The sequence below is a fragment of the Mercurialis annua genome, linkage group LG6, assembly GCF_937616625.2.
Source record: "Mercurialis annua linkage group LG6, ddMerAnnu1.2, whole genome shotgun sequence".
NCBI classification, from domain to species: Eukaryota; Viridiplantae; Streptophyta; class Magnoliopsida; order Malpighiales; family Euphorbiaceae; genus Mercurialis; species Mercurialis annua.
In genome coordinates, this window is record NC_065575.1 from 15,618,506 (window position 1) to 15,624,124 (window position 5,619).

General features: G+C 36.9%; 1 long non-coding RNA gene across 1 annotated transcript; it reads right to left on the reverse strand.

Moving 5' to 3' along the window:
• Positions 1 to 1,550: 1,550 nt before the first annotated feature.
• Positions 1,551 to 2,872, reverse strand: LOC126686403 (uncharacterized). The gene is made up of 3 exons (XR_007643953.2): positions 2,727 to 2,872; positions 2,561 to 2,637; positions 1,551 to 1,639 (listed from the first exon to the last, which is right to left on the reverse strand). It is a non-coding gene; the product is annotated as an uncharacterized LOC126686403 (long non-coding RNA).
• Between the last annotated feature and the right edge of the window lie 2,747 nt (positions 2,873 to 5,619).

Sequence of the window (5,619 nt, forward strand, 5' to 3'; positions counted from 1 at the left end):
TCACGACCCAAATTTATGAGTCGCGACCGGTGCTAGGGAATGGGAGGGGTAGCTCCGAAACCCGTAGCAAGCCTAAAAACCTGTGTAAATTTTTCGCAAATCAAATCATATTTCACATATCAAAATACATGTGACCCATTTTACAAAAGCATCAGAGTGAAAATGCGTTATACAAATACATAGACAAAAACATCTAGACTACTGCGGACCGCTAGAATGAAAACCTTCTTTTACTTCTTGTGCAAATGACTTCCGAGAATTAAAACTTCAGAAGCTTGACTCTTCAAATCATATCATACTATCCCTGAAAAATGGGAGGAGCAACGGGGTCAGTATAAAACTGAGTGAGTTCACCAAATTACACGTAATATCACATAAAGGGTTAAAACCTTTGAAAACCCATTTTATATATAGAAAATACTCTTTTGTTTATTTCATCAACTTATAGTTTATACGTATTTGACGTCATTGATTTCTTATTGTGTTGATATTTTTCTTTCTCGTTTTGTTGCAATAGTTTTCAATCGAATCTTAAATCTTAGATTATATCATCGTGATTCTAAATCGAATTAAATCATTGGCAAGTCTCTTGTGACTTGATCCTTATGTTGGGTCCCGAGATAGTTCAACCGAGTTACCTTCAACCATGTGGCACAATCCCGAGATAGTTCGACCGAGTTACTCATGCCACTACTTAATCCCAAGTTGTGAGTCCCGAGATAGTTCAACCGAGTTACTCACCAGACACAGGTCCCGAGATAGTTCAACCGAGTTACCTTCGTGTCTGCATTCGGACTCTGCACCCTGCAAGTCTTTTGAACTTAAGTGTCAATTCATATAATTCCTATTGACATTTAATAGGAGTGTTTGATCCGTATTATTTCGCGACCTTGGTTCGTACAATTTCTCAACGTATACTTACTTTTTATTTTGTATGAGTCCCGAGGACTATTATCGAGAATGGATGAGATACGGGTCCCGGGATAGTTCTACCGAGTCCAACCTCGTATCTTAGTTCTTATTATTGGGTGTACCATAGTACAACTCTCATTTTATGTTTCCAATTGATTTTGTATTTTTCGTTCTGTTGTATTGATCTTTTATGGACCATTTACGTTTCCAGTTGATTTTGTATTTTTCGTTCTGTTGTATTGATCTTTTATGGACCATGACATGCACAAAACACTCTACAACATACATTAATAACACACGCACATATGGGTGTGTGTTATGATTAATAGTATGTATAGGAACGTACTAAGTTTCTTTATAAATATTTGCATAATAGGAATGCACTATATTATTTTTATTTATATTTTGTTCGGTTCACATTATATTACTTTACCCATCCCCGGTGTTTAAACATATATATATTCTTTTCATTTATTTAGGTTATTGTCAAAATAGCACAATACGATAAAACATCATTTTCGAAACACACTTACGTATACAATTTAAAAACAAACATTTCAAATATATAAATATTCATATAGCTTTTCGTATTAAAATACGTAGCTTTATGAATATTATCGAGTAATTTAAAGTGTACTCACCACTTGCAATCCAGATATTTCAAACCAGCAAAGCGTTAACCTCGATCTTTACGTTTCGAGCTTCGTTGGTAATCGCCTCGTCGGGTCTACACGAATTCGATAACACTACGAATTAATAAAATTAATAAGTATAACTAATTTATCAAAAAGCTACTTTTCTAGTCTACTTCGGCTAACAAAACTCTTATCTAAAAATGGTCCGACCCCAAAACAAAATTGACATTCTTAAAGTTCGGAATGTCGCCTACAACTTTCATTTAGGTCTCGGAATGAAATTCGCACCCGAAGGTGTCAGAATCTTGCCCATAAGTTTTTTACATAGGGCTGTCCTAAAACTGCAGACCTGCTCTGAGCAATAAAATGTTCTGCTCAATTGGATCATCTTAGAGGCAGAAAACTTAAAGCTGGACAATTGTAGTTAACATCTCAAATTTTCCGTACCAACAAACGGAACTTGATTTGGAGCTATACAGCTCCGGATATAGTCCTCACAACATGGCTGTTTTGCATAACAACTTTCTGCAAAACGTCAACTAGTTTGCGTTGATTCGTACCACAACTTATTATGCATCGAGGCTAACCTATCGATATCACATTTCAACATTAACACAATCCAGACACTATTAATTTATCATAAACATATGCATTCCATATATAATCATCATTCAAAACACTTAGATATGAACTTCACAACTTGGCCGAACTTGTACCTTATGTTCATGTCAAAATTTCATTCAACGTAAATAATCAAAACCTATTCTTAATTCAGCTATGCCATCCTTAATTCATGCTTATTATCATCAATTATCATTAATAGCATCACCCTATCTAAATGGCCGAAACCTAAGCTCCACATTCATTCCATCATTACACTTCACAACAAAACAATTCCATAGCTACAAGGCATCAATCATCAAACACTATTCAAAACATGCTTGCCAAATTCCTTATCCAAATCACCATTCAATTCATCAATCAAAATCTAACAACTTTCAGAAACTCCTCACCTTGGTTGAAGTTCCAAAGCCGAAGGTCTATGTTCATGATTCACCATTAAAATTGCTCCATCCAAGCTCTTAAACATCTATGAACACCTAACATTCAAAGCCCCAAATTAAACTTCAAAACAGAATTTTAAACTCAGAAACCCTAAATTCAATTTGATTTTCTTACCTCAAATTGGAACCATAAATCCGTAGAGGATCATTTCCTCGTTCCGTGGCCGCAAGAATCACGCAATTCCGATGAGAAACGAAAAAGTTATGGACATTTGAAACTTTTCTTTCATGAAGAAGATGATCATCACGTTTTTTGCTTGCTGAAAATGAGGGGTTTCTCATCTTAAATCATATGCCTTTGATATTTATATGTTGGCAAAGTATCTCTTTTAGTCCTTTAAGTTGCCACCTCCTTTCGCTTCAATTTCTAACTTTTCTTTCGTCCGATTTAGTCCACTAATCGCTTAATCATTCGATTCTCGATAAATTTCGTATTATTTATTTCTAAATAAATAATTTTAATTCCATATCTTATACCTTTACTTTCCAATAATTTATTTTGGCAATTTTGGCCAAAAACGCTCAAATTTCCATTTTGAGCTAACTTGCACTTTTTCTCACTTTTTCGTCCAATTTTCATATTAATGACTATCGATAACCACTTTATCGATATTATTTTCTTATCTTGAGAAAATAGAGTAAAACAAAACTTCCTTTGGAAGTTTGTGGTTAAAAGTCCACTTTAGTCCTTAAAGTGGTTAATTTACACTTTAGCCCTTATTCTTAATTAATCGCCAAACTTTCTTCTAAAACGATTTCGTATACTTACGAAACTTTGACTATAATTTATTAATAATATTTCACGGACCTTGGCGTGAATATTAATAGCTTCGGCTTTCCATCTTATTTTATTTTATTCTCTTTCTATCTTGATTAAATCCAATTTATCGCATAATAATTTTCCATTTAAATTATTATTCTACGATAATTCCAATAGACCCGTTTCGGTCTATGTCCTTATTATCCAATCCTAATCTGATTTTCTTGTTCTTAATCTTTACGATTATTGCTCGTGGCACTACAGATAATACCTCAAAAATTTAGGTTATTACTAGACCACAGGCCCAAAAGTCAATGATGACGCTTGACAAAGTACAAGAGTTTGAAGTCATGAAAGCTAAGAATTTTTCTCTACAAAGTCAATTGGATGCCCTCAAGAAGCAAGTAGTTCTGAGGAATGCTCCGGTGGCATATGTGGAAGTGGGAAGTGAGCATTATGGAGATTACAACCATAATAGTGGAGAATGTTTTGCCACGGGCCAAGCATGGACTGATCAAGTGAATTATGTTGGTGGACAACGGCAAGCGAATGACCCTACCTGAATACCTATAACCCCGGATGGAGAAACCATCCTAATTTTGCGTGGAAGAGAAATGAGGGGCAAGGCAATGCTCAAGTCTCTCAAAAATCGGGTCCAAGTTTTCAAGGTGTAAATAGGCCTCCACAACAGCAATGGAACTTTCATCACAATCATGGGAACAACTACGGTAATCGTTCTCAACATCCTCCCGGTTTCCAACCACAAAGGAATCCGGATTAGGGAAATTTTCTTGCCAAGGTACTGGAGAAGTTTGATAGGATGGACGCAGAAACTAAGCAAAAAGACAAAAACACCGCCGCCACCCTCCATCATTTAGAGACTCAAATCTCCCAACTTGCTATCACTCTTCAAGGTAAACCTTAAGGAGGATTGCCTTCTACTACGGAAGCCAATCTAAGGGAGCAACTAAAAGCGGTTGAACTTAGAAGTGGGCGAAACATTTAAAAATATAATGGCAAGAGGCATAGAGTTGAAGAGGAAGAGCCTAATGTTGAAGCGGATGTTGCTAGCTCTAGCCAAGACCCACTCAAGTCTAGTGAGGAGGTTGTAATTGAAGTTGAGGAGCAATATGCGAGCCACGTCCACCTCCTACATTTGTTCCCAAATTCCTGTTTCCGAGTCGGCTAAGAAAGGCACCGGATAACCGAAAGTTCCACAAGTTTCTTGAGATCTTCAAGAAGCTTCAAATCAACCTTAGCTTGATGCCCTAATACGAAAAGTTCTTGAAAGATATAATTATGAAAAAGTGAAGTTGGGAACAAAGCGGAACAATTTCTCTAACGGAAAGTTGTAGTTCAATCATCCAAAGAAATCTATCGATAAAGCCAAAAGATCCATGGAATTTACTATTCCTTGCACTATTGGCAATATGAATTCCATTAATTGTTTGTGTGATTTGGGTGCAAGCATAAATTTGACGCTTTTGTTTCTTTTTAGGTCCTTGTTTGGTGATCAACCGGTGAAGCACACCTCGATGGTATTACAACTTGCCGATCACTCTCTTAAAAAGCCGTATGGGATAGTCTAAGATGTGCTTGTTAAGGTTGATAAATTCATCTTTCTTGTGGATTTTATGATCTTAGACTATGCGGTGGATAAGGCGTGCCCTATGATCATTGGTCGCTCATTCATAAATATTGGGCATGCTCTTATTGATGTGCATGCCGAAAAGCTTACATTAAGGATTGATGAGGAAAAAGTTGAGTTTGACATGAAGAGAGTGATGCGGAACACCATCGAGGAGGAAGAGTGCATGAGGATTGATTTGGTGGATGATCTTGTGGAGGAATAAATGAAGACGAATGAGGAAGCGATATACCGGAAAACACCGAGGAATTTTGACAATTTGGACCACCATCAGGGGTGTCTCGATCGAGACAGCAACCCAGAAGAATGTCTCAATCGAGACACATGTAGCACAAAAGCTACTGCCTCAAATTTTGGCCTAGTCTCGATTGAGCTAAGGGTGTCTCGATCAAGACAAGACAAAACCACTACTTGTCTCGATTTGGACCCTTCTGTCTCAAAAGAGACAAGTTCAAATGGGGAAAAGGCTAAATTTTGATGATGGTCTTTCAATTTGATGGCTTTGATGATGAGTATTTCGAGGAAGATGAACCCAAGCCGGAGATTTTGATCAAGAAGGGGGGGGGGGAATTACACCTCCATCTTCCGAGGTACCACCTA